The following is a 20,727-nucleotide window of genomic DNA, read 5'->3' as shown; positions in this document are numbered from 1 at the left end:
ATGCCATGAAAATTAACTTTTTGCAGCAGTAACACAGTATGTTACAAAATGATAATATGCTGTAAGTTTGTCTGTCACCTCTCATCTTCTTACATAATTCCCACTTGCCCCCTCCCTATTTCCCTATCACCCCTCTCACCCGAGTCCACCTATCACCTACCAGTTCTTGCTTCATTCCTTCTCCCACCTTTTTATACTGGTAATCTCCCCTCTTTCTTTCCAGTCCTGAAGGATCCCAACCCAAAATGTTTGACTTGACCTGCTGAGTTCCTCCAGTACTTTGTGTGTTGCTACATAAATTGCATAAACTTAAATTAACACGAATTATGCATAACTTACACAGCAAAAATATAGTTGGTTGGCAACCGTCTTGAAGGACATTGGGTGATGATGACCACCTGGGCGGAAGGTATGGAGATCCTGAGGTGTCCCATTATCAAGATGCCCCTCTCGGCCTCACCAGTGTAACCCAAAGGAAAGCTAATGAAGCAATACGTTTGGCACCAGCTTGGCCGCAGAAGCTGCTGGAAGGATCTTTAATGATGTCCAGATGCCTTAGGGGTTCCACTCCAGATTTGCTGTCTGGGTTTATTCTCGTAGCTTTCGTCTCTCTCAAAAACAAAGATATAGATATTAACGCAAATTGAGGGATATACAGTCCAAGGCAGAATTAGGATTGTTCAGGTCACTTCAGCCCTGAGTTATGGGTCATCAGTCTCCTGTGCCTCCTGCCTGATAGTGGCATTGAGAAAAGGGCATGGCTCAGATGGTGTGCCTCCTTAATGATGGTTGCTGTCTTCCTGAGCCACTACCTCTTCCAGATGGTTCATTTGATTTGATTTCATTTAATCAACAAGATGGCTCAGTTGGTGTAAGTGTAAACATTAATGCAAGTGTTTTCTTTGTAAGCCAGCAGATTGCAAAAGGGTCAAAAACTAAAGGAGGGAGGGTGTGATGTGACAGCTTTGTCGAATAGGGAAATAATATCTCAGAACAGGATAGTTAATTGCTACTAATGATAAATGTAAGTAAGAATCGTAGGAACAGTAAAAGGTTAGTGGATTGTCAGACATTCCCCATGCCAGCTGGAGTGATCAGCATCTCAATAAAACAACATTTGCATTTCTGCTTGGCTGGTGTCAGGTCGTAGGAGGCTGACGTGAGGTGTTACTGCTTGAACAGCAGTAATCACACAGGGAGCTGGATTGTCTGATTGGATGTCTGCCCATGACTCATAGATACTTCATGGCTGTGAAGTTCACTGCTTGTTTTATACTGACAAGCCTGCCGAATCTCAGACAGAGTTGAGCAGAGTTGGACCTCTGTCAAAATCTGCACCATACATTGCTCATTAGCATGGATGGGAGACAATGACTCTTGTGTGCATCGATAAAGTCTCAGGAGATTGATGGGGAGATACTTAGATATGTTTCTTAGTTTTTACTTTTCTTGTGCTGGGAGGCCACCTGATACCTACCCTCTCTAACTGTGAATGTAGTTGAGGAACTGAAATCAGATAGCCTTGAATGGTGGTGGATAATTTTAATAGACGTTCAGGGAAGGAAACTCTAAGAACGTTTCCATCCTTGAGAAAGAGATGGTCCATGATGTTTCAAAGTACACTTACTATCAAGGAGTGCTTAGGCTATAGAACCTTGAGATTTGTTTGCTTACAGGCAGCCACAGAGCAAGAAACCGAAAGAACCCAATTAAAAAATATAAAATAAAGGCCAACACCCGATGGGCAGAGAAAGGGGGAGAAAAACAAAGCATGCAAACAGTAGAAGCAAGCAACAACATTCTGGACTAAAATGAGTGCTTAGACCTGAACCTCACAGCAGCCTGGAGTAGGCCGAATGCCTTGTTATCAGCTTATCATAGTAGCGGGCACGGATCACAGCAGCCAGAGCAGTCCTCATAGTCCTCATGGAGAGAGGAATGAACGTCACAGGAAAGCGTTCAAGATCTGCTCTCACCTCCAATCCCAACGCCCCGTCATTCCAGTCCATCTGGGCTGGTGTTTAAATTGTGCAAACAATGTATCGTATCTTGCATTAGGACCTGGGCACCGCCACAGCCAAAAGCTCTGGGCCCAGGTTTCATCATTCCACCTGAAGCCATTCTTGTTTTCTCCAAATCAGCTCAGCACCTGGAGTGGTCCAGTTGGACATTCCAGAATTAATGCAGATGAAGTGGGCCATTCGGTAAGGAGAAGTCAAGGCAGAGGTGCTTTAAAGTCCCTCTGCCTCAGCTTCTCCTCACTGAATGGCTCACTCCATCTGTGTTGATTCTGCAATGTTCCAGCACTTTTTATCCCTTGAATTTGCTTTGCCTTCGCTCGCCTCTTTATTGATTGTGGTAATAATTTACCACAATTTACTTCAGAAAAGGTGTTATTAGTAATGCTTTTAGTCAAATTTCTTGCCTTTTGTATTACCAGTGAGCTGTCACATGCGTTTGGTAGCACCATCTTAAACTGGAAGTGACTACTAAGCAATGAAACCGTGTGCTGACTACTAAAGGAAAAGCTGAAGTATTCAGAACCATCTTTAGATAAAGATGCCAAGTAGGTCCACTTTGGCTTCCTTCTGGGATCTCCTTCATTATAAAACACAGTGTTCAGATAATCTGATTCACTCCATCTGAATGATGAGAGCCATGGATTCAGCAAAGGCTCTGGGACCTGACACAATCTCAGCTGTGGTAGCAAGGACTTAATCTTCACAATTAGCTTTGGCTCTCATTAAGTTTCCAACACCTACTAGCATCCACACAACAATGGATAAAACCGCCCAAGTAAGGCTCCTTCACAAAAGGAAGCCCAATCTAATCCAGCTAATTATCAACAGCCTTCCCTTAACCCTTAGTAAGGTGCCTCCAATAGTGTTAGCCAGTGGCAGTTACTCTGTAGTACCTTGCTCACTGATGCTCAACTTGGGTTCCCTCAGGGCGACTCAGTTGAAGACCAAATCACATCCCTGCTTCAAACATGACTCAAAGAGTTCAATTTCTGAGATGAGGTGTAAGGGACTGGGCTTGACATTGGATGTAGCAACAAAGAGCCTTAGTAAAGCTAATGTGAATAGCCACCAAGCAAGAAATATTGCTTTGGTGAAAACATATCCAGTACAAAGGAAGAAGACCACTTGGTGGAGGTTAATCGCCCTTGGCCATCTGAGCAAGAGTTCACCGGGTGTTCTTCTCACCCATGGTCCACTTTCCTTTCCTATCAGATTCCCTCTTCTTCAGCTCTTGACCTTGTGTGTGTTGCTTTGGATTTCCAGCATCTGCAGACTTTTTCATGTTTATTCAGCATTGAGCTTCCTTCCATTTTTAAGATCAGAAGTTGAATAATGATTTCACTTTGTTGGATTATATTTACAAATCCTCAGCAACTGGAGCAGGCCATCCTGGCATGCAGTAAAACCCAAGGAATATTCAGACTGATGAATGATAAGTAACATTCATGCTACACAAGTTATGGACAATAAGACAGCATCTAAACACATAACAACACATATCAAAGTTGCTGGTGAATGCAGCAGGCCAGGCAGCATCTCTAGGAAGAGGTACAGTCGACGTTTCGGGGCCATAGGTATTCAATGGAAGAACATCACCAAGCTCCTCACCATCAACCTTAGCTTTAAACTCATCTGCACCAGCTACGTAAATAGAGTGACTACAAAATCAGGTTAGGGATATCATGGTCCGGATTGTGGTCCCTCTAAATTTACCTTGTTTATGTTACGATCCGGACCGTTGATTCCCTGTTTTCCCGTGTCCCTCGACTTTGGTGATTAGAGGCAATTAACGTTCAGCGGAACCGGTAGTTTATAGTCTCTGGCTTTTAGCCGTTCAGCGCGGGAGCGTCTGCAAAATCATCCTAGGTACGGTGTGCCGATGTCATCTGGCCGGAGCAAGCCTAGTCTCTGCCGAAGCGAGTGCCGGTAATTCACCTTTTCCTCACCAGAGCAACCCTGTCCAGTTACCTCGCCAAAGCGAGCCTGCAAAGTTTTCTCACCGAGGTGGGTCCGTCAGTTAACCCACTGGAGGGAATCAAGAACCGCTGTCTACTGTTCCCAGGCCGATTCGAGAGCTCGCCACTACCGGGAGGCTCCAAGTCAAGTCCCGTCCCTGGCGGCATTCAAGCACCGAGTCAAGTCCTGGTCCTGGCGACGTTCAAGCACTGTCAAGTCCTGGCCCTGGCGGCATTCTAGCACCAAGTCAAGTCCTGTCCCTGGCGGCTTCCCAGTTCTGAGTCAAGTCCTGGCCCTGGCGGTCTGTGATTCCTGTCCTACCTCCTTGTCTAAATCCCTTCTCTGCCTCTCTCGCCTCTAGCCCCTCATCTGCAGCCCCCGCCTGCACTTTGGTCTAGTTCCATCGCTGCAGCTAGATAGATACTCTCTGGTGTTCATTCCTGTTGGTCTTGTCTTGTCTGGTCCTCGCCTCCGTGGGGTAAGTCTGGCCGTCTTGCCATTGCTCCGTGGAGAGTCATGTTCTGTCTTGTCTTGTCCTCGCCTCCGTGGGGTAAGTCAGGCAGTCTTGCCGTTGCCCCGCGGAGGGTCGTGAGTCCCGGCCCTATGTCCTGTACCCAAGGAGGGGTCCTAGCTCTCTGTTCTGTGTGTGAGTCCCGGCCCTATGTCCTGTACCCAAGGAGGGGTCCCGACTCTGTGTTCTGTGTATGTGTCCATGGTTCCATGTACTTGCTCCTCGAGACCGAGGCTCTGTGTTCCCATGTTCCTCCCCTCCCTAGCCCATGTCATGTCCATGCCTGGTTCTGGGGTCTGAGCCCGAGGCAAGATCCAGGTACTGTGTCCTTGCCCAGTCTCGGGCTCAGAGTCCATACCCTAGCCTCTTCATTTCTCCTCTAGTTCTGGGAGCTGATTCCAAGTCCAAGCCCAGACCCTTGGTCCCAGCCTAGTCGTAGTCCTGAGACCTTGTCCAGTTTGCTATTTCCTGCTCCTGCCTTGCTCTCCTGGTATCGAACAATAAACCAAATCTAAGTAACCTCACAAGATGTGTCTTGCATTTGGGTCCACCCTTGCTCTCTATGCCACCACCAGTGTGACAGAACGCTCTCGCCAAACATGGACCCAGCAGACACAAACTGTTTTTTCCAAACTCTTTGCGGCCTGGTGGTTGGGGACCGCTGCCCTACACCACTGGTGAACAATATCTGTGGTGTGTACCAACTACAAAATGTAGTGCAGCTACTCCACCAGCATCTCCCAAATCCATTACTTCTACCACCAAGATGGACAAGGGAACACCGCCACCCAGCTGAAGGGTATCAGCCCAAAATGTTGACTGTTTATTCCTCTCCATAGATGCTGCCTGATCTACTAAGATCTTGCCGCAGTTTGCATCTGCTGCTCAAGATTTCCAGCATCTGCAGCATCACTTGTGTTTATGATTTTCACCACCACCCACTGGTTCTCTCCATGTTGCACATCATCCTTTCATTGTCGTTGCTGGGCCTAAATACTGCAAATCCCGGCTTGTTGGTGTTGTACCAGCACCTTCAGAAAAGAAATGCAAGGTCCTTCTCTGAAGGTATCTCCATCTCAAACAAATACGGGTCTCTTCAGTGATAGTCACAGCCCATAAAATTAAAAAGTTTTTCCATATCATTCATTTGGGACGAAGGGGGACTTCACAAAATTTTAAAATTGCATAAATATCCCTCCCACAAGATCAAAGCTCAATATTCCTTTACTGAGAATTATTCCCTCAACACCCTCTAAGACATTTCTCCTCACATCCTCTCTACACCTTTTCCATTGCAGGCAGCACACCATCACCACAGAACTCTTCCCCACACCCCACACCCCGCTTCCTCATGCCTTCCTGCAAGAACCCTCAATCCTACCAGTTCTCACTCAGTTAAAGGCCTTTGCCACAAATCCATCCAAATTGTTCTGGTAAGTCTGGACAATTCCTGGTTTACTGAAGGAAAAGTCACCCAGACTTGTACAAACTGGGGGCCCAGAAATCCGGGTGGGGAGTGGTGAGGTCACATCAGAGAATGTTGAGGGGTTCAATCTAATCACTTTGCAGCCAAAGATTTGACAGGAACTTCCTTAAGTCCTAGTTTATGGATCAGATGATCACGCTCAATGACAGCCTGCCAAGAAATAGTCCACATTTTTCACTTGATTGTTTATTATATAAGAAAGATGTACAATAAATCATCATTGCTACCTTCTTATGTTGCTGTAGAGGACATTAACTTGACAATCCTTACAAAAAATATGCCGTGCAGCTCCATTCATCACCATCAATATGGGGCTGTCAAATTGCAGGGACCAGAGCAATTTCATACATGAATTATAACAGTATTCTGAGAGAGCTGAAGATTTATAAATGAACTCCATGCATTAACAGTAATGAATTGATCCAGTGAGGCTGGTATAAATGTCCATGTGTTTTGTGGAAGACAGAGCTATTCACAGATACAGTTTTAAGCTCTTTTCTATACTTCTGATCGAGCTGCTGTTATGTGCAAGAATTTTATTGATCAGTTAGCCTCATTAATTCATACTTTAGTTTTAAAATCAATTCAAGATGATTGACTTTGCCATTTAGCTTAATTTTTAATGATCACCTTTCCCACACTGTGGGCAGTGGCAAGTAGTTATCACTTGCTGAAAGTTCAGACTCTCAAGAGTAGCATAATATTTGGCATCATTAGACCTTAGCACAATTGTCTCCTGGGTCAGACACCCAAGTATCCAGACAGCATCTCAAGATAACAATCAGAAATTCAGAACTATGATAAAGAGACCAAAGCATAAGATTTTGTAGCCATTACTGTAACTTGGTTGAGAGAGGGGCAGGAAGGGGTGATTAATGGTTTTCGAAGTTTTAGAAAAGATAGAGGAGGAGGTAAAAGAGGGGGTGGAGTTGCACTACTAATCAGTGACAATATCACAGCTGCACTCAGAGGAGGCATAATGGAGGGGTCAGACACGGAGTCTATTTGGGTGGAACTCAGGACTAGGAAGGGTGCAATCACCAAGATTAGTGGGGCTGTGGATACCGGCAAAGAATACAGCGTGAAATAGACTAATTGCAGATATGGGCCGAGAGGCGGCAGATGGAGCTTAATCTAAATAAATGTGAGGTGTTGCACCTCATTAGGGTACATGCAAGGATGCTGTTAAGGGTAAGGTCCTCCTGGGAATAGTGTTGTTGAGCAGTGAGATCTTGGGATCCAAGTTCATAGCTCCTTGAAAGTGGCTACACAGGTCAATAGAGTGGTTAAGAAGACTTATGGAATGCTTGTTTTTATTAGTCGAGGCATTGAGTTCAAAAGTCAAGAGGTTGTGTTGCAACTTTATAAAACTCTGTTTAGGCCATGTCTGGAGTATTGTGTACAGTTCTGGTCACCCCACTATAGGAAGGATGCTGAGGCTTTGTAGAGGGTGCAGAAGAGGTTTACCAGAATGCTGCCCGGTTAGAGGTCTTGTGCTAACATGAGAGGCTGGATAAACTTGGTTGTTTTCTCTGGAGCGGCGGAGGCTGAGGGGAGATCTGATAGAGGTTTATAAGAGTATGAGATACATGGATAGAGTGGACAGAGGTATCTGTTTCTCTGGGTAGAGATGTCTAATGCCAGAGGGCATGCATTGAAGGGTCGAGGAGGTAGGTTCAAAGGGGATGTGAATGGTTAGTTTTTGCTCAGAGAGTGGTGGTTGCCTGGAATGCACTGCCTGATATGGTGGTAGAGGCAAATACATTAGAGGTTTTTAAGAGACGTTTGATAGGCACACTGATATAAGGAGGATTGAGAGATAAGGACATGGTATAAGTAGGAGTGATAAGTATAAGTAGGAGTGATAAGTGTGTGGGTGTTTTTGAATTGCTTTTTAGCTGGTTCGGTTCAACACTGTGAGCTGAATAGCCTGTTCCTGAGCTGTACTCTTCTATGTTCTATTTTGGTTAGAGGGGGAAGGCAGCATGAGATCTGCCACAAGTACTCAGCAGGTCAGGCAGCATCTGAAGGGACGGTTAACATTGATTCCCGACCATAATCTGTTGAAACGAGCCTTTGCTAAAGCAAGAAGGAACTCCCTGTAGCTCTGCATTAGTGTTATTGATAGTCTTTATATTAACACAACTTGCTGATAATAGGATATTGATGAAAATGATTTTTTAATTTATCATTGCAGAGTGCTTTCATGAAAATTGCTGTAAACAGTTTCAGAAAGAAAACTGATAAAAATCCAAAGCTGCAACATTTAGAAATATCATTCAAAGGACCAGAATGTAGTTGAAAGAGACACCACATGCTTCTGCAGTTGTACTTGGTTAAACGTGATTTGAGTCACTGTATGGGAGCAAGTTTAAGAACTAGGGGTCATGGATCTTCTGCAATCAGGATCAGGATGATCTTCAGGTTCAGATCTAGATTCATTATCACTGACTTATATGACATGAAGCTTGTTTTATGGCAGCCATACAGAGTAAAGACATAAAATTAGTGAAACCCTTTTTAGCTGGGTGTCTCTGGAAGTGCAGCTCATTAATTCCTTGCTAACAGCCACTGGACTCTGGTGAGAAACCCACCTTTCTCAGGCTCCGTACATCAAAGGTGTATATGACTTGGATCCCGCCAAACCCGTCAGGTTGGTCTGTCTCACCCATCCAAACCGCAGTTTGTGTGGATGCTGCGTGATTTACTGCCCCCCTGTAATAACCCGTCAGCAAGAAATAACAGATTATACACTGCATACAATTATAAAGAAAGTATATTTATGAATGTTAATTTAACGAAAGAGTTATTAAGGAAAAGAAAGAAAGAAACAAAAAGGGCGTATATGACTTGTGTCCCGCCAAACCCGTGAGGTTGGGCTGTCACACCCATCCAAACAGTCAAATCTGCACATAGGTTGGAGCTCATCTTGAACTTGTCTGTAACTCACACACTGGACCCTCGGTCTGCATGAAAGTACACACAACCTTCAGAATGTTGCTCAAACTCCATCTTGAACAAGTGGGCTCCCCCACAGGAGTACTGGTCCTTCCTCCTCAAAGCCATTCATCTGCACAAAGCACCTTCTGCAACAGAGAGGGCATCTGCTGTGTATGTGGCTGGGTTACACAACAATGCTATTAATAAAAACGTTGGAGATGGGAGCTAAGGTTCATGGTTCTTTACTGGCAGAAACCAAACTCAGCACACACGTACAGATCCTTTTGCAGTGGTACTTCGTTAAACATGATTTGAGTTGCTAATAGTGCATGCTCAATATGCGCCTAATAGCGCATTCAATGACGTGTTACTAAAGCATAAAGTAGTCCTTTATTATACTGTAGGTTATACGTTACAGCATCCTTAGGCACCATCCCCCGTCTTCTCCCAGCTCCCACCAAAAGAGACCTCAACTCACAACAGTGTCCCTCACCAGAACTCTTTGTCCGGCATTCTCTAGAACCTTCTCCCAATTCGACCATTCTGATTGGCTGACACCACACTCTGAAGTTGAACAACAAGGGCCTTATCTCAGTTCAAACCCAAACAAACTGAAAGCTGAACAGACTGTTCTTACAGAGCTGATAAAATGAAACACCTACAGCATAACAGTACAAATCTTAACCAGGCCATTACATTAGCATAAATTACAAACACGGTGTGTAAAAAAAAGAAGTAATAATGAGATAGTCTTGATAGGTTCATGGGCTGTTCAGAAATCAGTTGGTGGGAGCAGGAGAAGTTGTTCCATCCAACCTGATGGATTGCAAATTATTCTACTCTCACTGTCCCTCATGTTCCCATTTCTGCCTCAGTCTCCAGTCCTCATCAACGGATCAGCAGTGGAAAGGGTGAGCAGTTTCAAGTTCCTGGCTGTCAACATCTCTGAAGATCTATCCCAGGCCCAGCATATTGATGCAATTACAGAAACAGAGGCTGTATTTCATTGAGAGTTTGATGAGACTTGGTACGTCACCAAAGGTTCTGGCAGATTTCTACAGATTTATCATGTAGAGTATTCTAACTGGTTGCATCACCATCTGGTATGGAGGCGGCTCTGCACAGGATCAGAAAAAGCTGCAGAAAAGGTGCAAACTCAGCCAACTCCATCATGGGCCTTCCCAAGCATCAAGGATATTTTAAAAAGGCGATGCTTGAAAAAGGTGGTATCTGTCATTAAGGACCCCCATCACCCGAGGCGTACCCTCTTCTCATTACTACCATCAAGGAGGAGGTACAGGAGCCCGAAGCTCAATATTGTAGGAACAGTTTCATCCCAACTGTCATCAGATTTCTGAGTGGACAATGAATTCATGTACACTACCTCACTTGTTTCTTTCACTCTCATTTTCCTCTACTTGTTTATTTTTTATATATATATATATATATATCTTATTGTCACTTATAGATTTCTTATTATGTATTGCAATGAATTGCTGCAACAAAGCAACATAACTCACAACACATACCAGATGGTGATGCAACCAGTTAGAATACTCTCCACTTCTGATCACCCTATGAGGATTGGTATGTGTTCCTCCATCTTACCTTTCCGGAAAGTGAAAATCAGCTCTTTAATTTGTTACCAAATGAATTCTCTTAATGAGAATTTGTTACCGAATGAATGCGAGAAAATAAACTGGCTGTCTGCTGGGTTACACCTGAACCCGAGGGGGACCAGTATCCTTGACGGCAGGTTTGCTAGTGCTGTGAGGGAGAGTTTAAACGAAATGGCAGTGAGGTGGGAACCAGAGTGATAGGACTGAGATGGGCAGTTATTATGCAACTAGATGCAGTGTGTAGTGAGTATGTAAGGAAGGACAGGCAGACGATAGGGCAAAATGAAGTCCAAACGACACAGGAGCAGAATTAAGCCATTCATCCCATAGAGGCTGCTCCGCCATTTCATCATGGCTGATCCATTTTCCCTCTCAACCACATTCTCCTGACCTCTCTTGGTAATTTTTTACACCTGACTAATTAAAAACCTATTAATCTCTGCCTTATATACACCCAACTACCTGGTCTTCACAATCACCTGTGGCAACAATTTTCACTGGTTCCCCATACTGTTGCTAAAGAAATTCCTCCCCATCTCCATTCTAAATGGACGACCCTCTATTTTGAGGCTGCGTCCTCTTGGTTCTAGACTCCCCCACTATTGGAAACATCCTCTCCACATCCACTCTATCGAGGCCTTTCAACCTTCATTAGGTTTCAATGAGATTCCTTCTCATGCTTCTAAATTTCAGTGAGTAAAGGCTCTGAGCCATCAATCACTCCTCATGCAATAACGCTTTCATTCCCATTATTATTCTTGTAAACCTCCTTTGAACACTCTCCAATGTCAGGGCACCCCTTCTTAGATAAGGAACCCAAAACTGCTCCCGATACTTGAAGTGCAGTCTGACCAGTACCTTATAAAGCCACAGAATTACATCTTCGTTTTTATTTTCTCATCCTCTCTGAATGAATGCTAACATTGCATTTGCCTTCCTCACCACCGACCCAACCTGCACCAGGATTCTCAAGTACATTTGCACCTCAGATTTTCGAATTTTCTACCCATTTAGAAAACAGTCTATGATTTTATTCTTTCTACCAAAGTGCATGACCATACACTTCCCAACATTATATTCCATCTGCCGTTTCTTTGCTCATTGCCCAAATCTGTCTAAATCCTTCTGCAGCTTCTCTGCTTCCTTGACACTACCAGCCCCTCCATCTATCTTCGTATCATCTGCAAACTCAGCCATAAAGCCAACGATTCCATCATCCAAACCTTTGATATATAACATAAAAAGAAGTGGTAACAACACCACCCCCTGTAGAAGATCACTAGTCACCGACAGCCAACCAGAAAAGGCTCCTTTTATTCACACTCATTGCCTACTGCCAATCAGCCAATCCTCTATCTATGCAAGTATCTTTCTTGTAATACCGCTGGCTCTTATCTCGTTAAGCAGCCTCATGTGCGGCAACTTGATAAAGGTCTTCTGAAAATCCAATTACACAACCTCCACTGATTCTCCTTTATCTATCCTGCTTGTTATCTCTTCAAAGAATTCCAACCGATTTGTCAGGCAAGATTTTCCCTTAAAGAAACCATGTTGACTTCAACCAATTTCATAATGTAGCTCCAGGTACCTAGAGGCCTCATCTTTAAAAAGTGATTCCAACATCTTCCCAACCACTGAGGCCAGGCTAACTGGCCTATAGTTTCCTTTCTTCCGCCTCCCTCCCTTCTGAAAGTGTGGATATTTGCAATTTTCCAGTCCTCCAGACCATTCCAGAATCTAGTGATTCTTCAAAGATCAATATTAATGTCCCCACACTGTCTTCAGCCACTTCTTTCAGAACCCCGGGGTGTAGTCCATCTAGTCCAAATGACTTATCTACCTTCAGACCTTTCAATTTCCCAAGCATCTTTTCCCTAGTAATAGCAACTGTGTTGACTTCTGCCCCCGATACTCTTGAACATCCAGCGTACTGCTAGTGTCTTACAAAGTGAATACTGATGCAAAATATTTATTCAGTTTGGCTGCCATTTCCTTGTCCTTGTCCACTATTACCATCAGGTAGGAGGTACAGAAGTGATTCAGGAACAGCTTCTTCCCCTCTGCCATCTGATTCCTACATGAACTTTGAACCCTTGGACACTACCTCACTTTTTTAATATACAGTATTTCTGTTTTTTGCACGATTTTTAATCTATTCAATATACGTATACTGTATAAAGTATACTGAATAAGATCGACTTATTTATTATGATTATTATTATTTTTTCTTCTATTTTATGTATTGCATTGAACTACTGCTGCTGAGTTAACAAATTTCACGTCACATGCCGGTGATAATGAACCTGATTACGATTCTGATTCTTATCGAGGGCTTTCTCCTGGTCCAAGCCGACCAGGCAGGCATCCACACCCCCTGTACTGCACGCAGGCAATGGTGTCCCTCCCGCAGCACGAGGCTGTCGAAGATCTTCCTGCCAGGTTCAGCACAGGTTTGGTCTGGGTGGATCACCTGTCCCAGAACAGACTTGACACAGCTGGTGACGGCCTTGGACAGGATCTTATGGTCCACATTCAAGGGTGAAATGTGTCACAACCAGGGGTCGTTTTTAAAAAGAGATTTTTAAAAATATGCGGACTGTTTTCTCCTGGCATCACTTCGTGGGTATGCGTTGTCCTTGGATTGTTTACCTTTCTTGTCTGATTGTTTGTCTTTGCACTCTGGTCTTTCACTTTGCTTTGCAGGTGTCTCAGATGGTGGGGATTGTTAAATTTGTTTTGATCATTTGCATTTAATTTGGGATAATTTAATTAGCACAGTAATGTCAATGTTTGGACTGTATTTCAGGAGGGCAGGCCAACACTTCTTTGTTCAGTTGTTGTGGTTCCTTGCCTGAGTTCTTCTGTGTACATATGAGTAATTTCAGTTTATCAAGATTTTGTATAATTTGCTTGAGCATGTTAGTTTTCTACTTAATTTTTGTAATAAATTTTTAGTTTTGTTTGAATTGCTGAAGTTGCCTTGATTCCTGCTCTTGAGTTCACTAGCGACACTGACAGAAATGGGTCTCCAATTCTTGATGTCATCCCTTTCCTCTTTCTGCTTGTAGATGAAGGCAATGGTGCCCTTCCTCACAGAGTGTGACATGCTATCAGCTAGAAGCATAGCATTGTATACTTCCAGCAGGTGGGGGCCCATCCAGTCCCACAGAGCTGAGTACAATTCGGCTGTTAAGGCGTCGCTTCTGGGAGTTTCACTTGAATCAAAGGGACAGATGGAGCCAGTCAGCTCCTCCAAGGACTGTGGTTGGTTCACTCTCCCCCTTGCTGTCCTCTAACACAGGCTGGCATAGATGACCTACAAATCCTCAATATGTCCATCTGTGAGAATACTACTGAGCCCTCCTCTTCTTTAAGGCTGTGGATCACAGCTCCTCCTGTGAACCTTTTGGAAGAAGAAGTGTGAGCATGTCTCATCTCGTTCCATGGATTAGACTCTGGATCAGAAGATGATCTTGTGGGACGACTTGCTGGGTTTACTGGCTTTTCACCTCTCGTAACTCCTCCCTCAGATCCATCCCCTTCGACTGGAGAAGGTGAAGTTGCTGCAACTCTGTCTGAACTTTACGCAGTTCCCTCTGACCGTTCAGAACCTGTTTATGGATGAAGAATCTCTTGATGATCTCCTTGGTTGTTTCCCACCAGTGAACAGGGGAATCAAAGTAGTGTTTTAAGGTTTTCCATCTTGTGTATTCCCTCTCTGATTGGTTCTTGAGGCACAGTTGTTACCTGGTCACTCAGCCTAAGCCATCATGCCACAGCTTTAGTGATCTGTGCATTTTGTGGGCTCAGATACTGAGGATAATACTCCCTGGTGTGGCGGTCCTGGTGGTGTGACCTGGAGAAGGTTTTTCACTGGTTCTTCTGCCTCCTGCACAGGCCGACCAGCGTGCTGCACCTTGCTGAGCTGGGGTGCGCCAGATGTCAGTCTGCTTCCGGACTCCTGGAGCTGGGGTCCAGATGTCAGTCTGCTCCCGAACTCCTGGAGCTGGGGTGTGACAGATGTCAGTCTGCTTCCGAACTCCTGGAGCTGGGGTCCATATGTCTGTCTGCTCTCGAACTCCTGGAGCTGGGGTGTGCCAGATGATGGTCTGCTCCCGAACTCCTGGAGCTGGGGTCCAGGGGCCTCTGTACTACTCCGAGTTTCCTAGAGCTGGGCTTGGCTAGGTGTTCTGCTGCTTTCGGTCTCCTGGAGCTGGAGTCTTGTAGCCTCTATGCTGACCCCCAATCTCCTAGAGGGTGGTCAGCAAAACTTCTCTCACATCCATATTCTCCTTTTCCGGCTTTTCCTCTTCTGCTACACACTTCCACTGCCTGGGCTGCCGGTTTCTCGCACTTGTTTCAACCTGTCGAGGATAGGTTGCCAGTGGCTTTTGTCGCCCTGCCCATTTCTTCCCATTCCTTTTTGTTTCTTCAATCTATTGTCTTTTGGGTGGTGTCTTCTGAGACCCCTTCCTCTTCACGACCTGACGTATTTCTTCTTGAACCTCTGTCTTCCCCTCTTCCATGGATTCCTCCTGGCCTTATGGAAGGGCCTGGGGATTTTGCGCTGAGAAGTGGGAACTCAAGGTGGCTGGCCTTTCCTCAGTCACAGTCTTTAAGCCAGTGCTGGCTATGGCCTCTGTCCTGCTGGTGGGCATGTCAGCGTTTGCCTGAGCCTTATCAGTGCCAGCTCCCCCTCTTGTTGCCTGTTCATAGGAGCCGCCACAATTTGGATGGGCCTTGCCTCTCTGCGTCCTTTGTCTTGTGGCCTTCTTACTTGCAGTTCTTGCAGGTCAGTGCACTGTATTGGGCTGTGACATGTCCTGACTTGTCACAGTTATGGCCTGCCCTTGGTTGACCCATGTACACCATGTAACCATGGTTCCCTTCAATAGCAAAGGTTGAGAGAAGGTGGATGATGGAGCCATTGGAATCCACCCTCAGTTTGACCTTGACCTGGTGCTTGTTTTCCAGATCCTGAACATGTCCTTCATTTCCACATAATTTCCTGCATCCTCACCATAACGGGCTAGGAAGGTGAGGATGCCTAGAACGGGCACATGTGGGTTGAACATGTGCACTGTTATGCCACTCTCCTTTTGGGTGGGATGTTGAAAAGGGGCTGTGCCTTCAACAGCAACAGCAGCACCTTGTTCCCCTTCTCTTGAAAATCCTGCAGGAACATCTGCCATCCTGACATGTACTTGAAGGTTATGTCGAAGAAGCCATGAATTCTTGAACACAATAGATATCCTTTGCCTCAAGCTTGCAGCAGTCGAGCAAAACCTTGCAAATGAAGCGGTCCCTGTTGAATGGGCTTCCCTTACTCAGATCCTTCACTGCCATCCTGACAGTGTTTGGGATTCCAGGTCCTTCAATCAATGTGCTGGTAGATGCAATCATCCCATCTGGGCGACGATTGCTGGAAAAGGATGTGAGATTGATTACGGAGGCTCAGGTGGTGGTAGGTAAAGGCAAGAGGAACTCTGTTACTGTTAAGGCAATGCGAAGATGAGGTGAGCACAGATGTTTTGGAAATGGAGGAGATAAGGGTGAAGGCATCTTCAATGGTGGAAGAGCATTTGATGGCTCTGGGCCTGAACTCAGTGGAGTTTAGAAGAATGGTGGGATCTCATTGAAACCTTTGAATATTGAAAGGCCTTCGTAGAATGAATGTGGAGAGGATGTTTTCCTATAGTGGATGAGTCTAGGACCAAATGGCACAGCCTCGGAATTGAGGGGCACCCATTTGGAACAGAGATGAGTACAAATTTCTTTGGAGAGGATAATGAAACTATGGAATTCATTGCCACAGACAGCTGTGCAGGCCAGGTCATTGGGTATATTTAAAGCAGTGGTTGACAGGTTCTTGATTAATCAGAGCATCAAAGATTATGGGAAGAAGGCAGGAGAATAGCATTGAGAGGGATAATAAGTCATCTGAGATGGAATGGCAGAGCAGACTCAATTGACCAAATGGTCTAATTCTGCTCCAATATCTTGGAGTTTTATGATCTTATGGTATGGGGGATTAACCTTTCACATCTCTGAACTGACCATGTAATCATCTGCTTCAAAAGTGAGTTCAGCATATTCACGAGCAAAATACGATTGAAAGTAATTTTAGGCATCAACATGTTGCTCTTAAGTTTGAAGCAGTCACTATTTACAAAGGTGCAGTCAAATACCAGAACAAAATTCCTCCACCATGCTGACTGAGAAAACCTCTTGCATCATGTTGAAATAAAAAGGGTAGTGTGGATAAATGGTTTTCAATTTGAAACATTAATTCTGCTTCTCTTTCCATAGATAGAACTTGACCTGCCGAGTATTTTCCAGCATTTTTATCCACTGGAGTAGAAGTCTCTGATGAAGGGTGACCTGTTTCTCTTTCAGCATATCCAGCCTGACCTGGAGCACTATAGAATCATAAAGTACAGGCATAGGCCCTTCAGCCCATCATGAACGTAGTGACTATCAATTTGCCTGCCTATAGTATTCTATTTTACCAGTAGCCCTCTAAACCTTGTCAATTCAAATGTTCTTCCAGATATTTATTAAATGCTGTGAGAGTAACTGCCTCCACTACCTCCTCTGGTGGCGCATTCCAGATTTTAATCACCCTTTCGGGAAAAAATTTATTCTTCAGATCCCTTCTAAACCTTTCACACCTCATCTTAAACCCATGCTACATTAAACTTCTCCCTGGTGGGGAAATGTGCAGAATATTTCTAGCTCTCTCTGTATTTTAGGTTCACAACATTAGCAGGCATTATGATATTCTTTAAAATGCATTTATGTTATTAAGCTGTGAATTTACTGAAAGTATAAGCATCTTTTTGATAAGATGTTCAAACTAATCCATCTTCTTGATAAGATACAGTACTTCAGTGATTGTTCAAGGTCTATGAAGGGTGAGATCTCACAATGTTTTAAGCAACATTCTTCTCACTATGAGCATTACCACAATAAAAGATCTACAACCACACATCTGCTGGCTGTTCATGAATCTTCCTGGGTGATTGCAATTTTTTTTAGCCTCGCAGTCACTGTAACTCAAAGCTAACAAAGTACTCAGGATGCATTCAGAAGATTAAGTTGCCATATAAATACAAGTATTCATTAAACTCGAAAACTAATAACCTGCTCTCAGAAGCATTGACAAGAAACCAGAATTATTACAAGCAAATCAAAGAGAGAAAAAAAAGTCAGTGTTAATGTTGAAAGAGGCAGTATATCAAAATCCAGGATAAAAACTACTCGCAGCTGCTTGAAAATAAGTCCTAAAGTAGGTCGTCAAACTTTGTTTTCTCTGAAGATTGTGGGGTTTGTGACTTGAGTGGGCCAGGCAGCATCTGGAGACAAAATAGACAGTCCCCTATAGGTGTGGCTTGACTCACTGAGTTCTTCCAGCATTTGTGCTTTGTTCCAGAGTACATGATCTGCAGTCTCTTGTGTCTCCATTTTGTTCATGAAGCTGCTGGCTGCTCTCAAACTGAAGATATCTAAGATAATGCAAAGAAGACTTGGCAACCGTAAATATTTACTTGGGAGGAAAGCTGAAGATTTACATAAGAACATAAGAAATAGGAGCCCATCGAGCCTGCTCTGCCATTCAATAAGATCATGGCTAATTTGGCCATGGACTTGTCTCCACCTACCTGCCTTTTCCCCATTATCCTTAATTCCTCTGCTCTGCAAAAATCTATCCGACAGTGTCTTAAATATATTTACTGAGATAGCCTCCACTACTTCATTGGGCTGAGAATTCCACAGATTCACCACTCTTTGGGAAATGAAGTTCCTCCTCATCTCCATCCTAAATTTACTCTCCCAAATCTTGAAGCTATGTCCCCTAGTTCTAGTCTCACCAACTAGTGGTAACAACCTTCCTGCCTCTATCTTTTCTATACCTTTCATAATTTTATATGGTTCTATAAGATCTTTTCTCATTCTTCTGAATTCTGGTGAGTACAGTCCCAGGCAACTCAATCTCTCCTCATAGTCCAATCCCCTCATCTCTGGAAACAACCTGGTGAACCTCTTCTGCACTGCCTCCTAAAGTCAGTACATCCTTCCTCAAGTAAAGAGACCAGAACTGCATTCGGTACTCCACATGTGACCTCACCAGTACCCTGTACAGTTGCAGCATATTCTCCCTGCTCTTAAATTCAATCCCTCTAGCAATGAAGGCCAACATTCCATTTGCCTTCTTGATAGCCTGCAGAAGCTGCAAACTAACCTTTTGTGATTTATGCACAAGCACTCCCAACTCCCTCTGCACACCAGCATGCTGCAATTTTTTACCATTTAAATAGTAAACTGATCTTCCAGTTGTGGTAAACCATATATATGTTGTAACTGGGTTACCTGTCTGGACACGCCCCTCTGCTGACTGCTCCTGTGGCTCCTCCCACAGACCCCTGAATAAAGGCGATTGCGCCATTGCTCCTCCTCTCAGTCCAGGGGCAGATACTCAGCATGCTGGAGGTCACATTTTACTGCGAATAAAATTGATGCACCATCAATAACTCCAAAAGACTGGAAGTAGAGTAAATACTGAAAGGCTTTTATTTACAGTAAAATGTGACCTCCAGCATGTTGAGTGTCTGCCCCCAGACTGAGAGGAGGAGCAATGGCGCAATCACCTTTATTCAGGGGTCTGTGGGAGGAGCCACAGGAGCAGTCAGCAGAGGGGCGTATCCAGACAGGTAACCCAGTTACAACACATATATATGGTTTACCACACCAGTCTCCCTTCCAAGGTGGATGGTTCGCATTTACCAATATTGTACTTCATCTGCCAGACCCTTGCCCACTCATTTAACCTATCTATATCTCTGCAGACTCTCCTTATCCTCTGCACAAGTTGCTTTTTCACTCAATTTAGTATCATCAGCAAACTGAGGTACACTACATTCGGTCCCCTCTTCCAGATTGTTAATGTTTATCATAAACCGTTGCAGGCCCAGCACCAGCCCCTGCGGCATGCCGCTCACCACTGATTGCCAACCAGGGGAACACCCATGTATCCCAACTCTCTGCTTTCTATTGGTCAACCAATCCTCTATCCGTGGTAATGCATCACCCCTAACTCTATACGTCCTTGTTTTACGGATAAGTCTTTTGTGTGGCACCTTATCGAACACGTTCTGGAAATCCAAGTAAATAATGTCCATCTGTTCCCCTCTATACACTGCACTCATTATATCCTCAGAGAACTCTAGTAAGTTGTCAAACAGGGTCTTCCTTTGCTGAATCCATGCTGTGTCAGGCTGATGGATCCATTTCTTTTCAGATGCCTTGCTATTTCTTCTTTAATCTTAGCTTCAAGCATTTCCCCAACTACAGATGTTAAACTAACTGGCCTATAGTTGCCTGCCTTTTGCCTACATCATTTTTGAATAGTGACGTGACATTCACCTTCTTCCAATCTGTGACTGGAATGGTGAGGTCTTCTACCGTCTGAGGTCACTGGATGGCTGTGACCTGCACCACACTGTTCCGCCCTGCACCGTCTTCCACAGGGAGCCTGGCTTCCAGCACATTGTGTGTTTGTCCATCGTCGACGTCGATGAGGACCTCGACACCATTTGAAGACGTCGGGAGTAGCGCGTGATTTGGATTTAAGTGAGGGAGAGTTGCGCTGCGTCAGCCTCATTCTCTCTTCCCAATTCCCATCTGGATCCAGTGGCAAGACAGAGTCTAGACGGCTGGAGATGGGACTAGGCGCAGTGGATGACCAAGACATCTTCTGTGTCTTGTCCTGCTCTACACCTTCCACGACGCTTGATGGCCTTCCTGACCGTTGGACCTTCCATCGGTCTCATCCGCTCAATCCGCTGGAGTCTGTCTTCACATGCTGGGATAAACAACTCCCTATCTCACCGAGGGTTTGAGACCAGTTGGCAACCCTCACCTGGTTTAGCCGGCTTGTCGAAGCTGTTGCCCGGGGTGTGGCCGCTGTCGCATACAAACAGCTACGGGGAGCCACAGGTGAGAGCTGAGTGCCAGGTGGAGACCAAAGGTGGACTAACCGCCTTGAAAAGGACGCGCATGTTCCCCCACCAGAAGTGCTACCCCTCCCTGACACCCCATACACCCCAGCACGTTGTAGTGACACTGGGCGGTGCAGTGACAAGGGCAGTGATGAGGGTTTGCCCACTGGCTCCTACTTATAATTGAAATTTATGT

This window comes from Mobula birostris, chromosome 27 (assembly GCF_030028105.1).
Source record: "Mobula birostris isolate sMobBir1 chromosome 27, sMobBir1.hap1, whole genome shotgun sequence".
NCBI lineage: Eukaryota > Metazoa > Chordata > Chondrichthyes > Myliobatiformes > Myliobatidae > Mobula > Mobula birostris.
Note: the sequence above shows the minus strand (reverse complement) of the source record.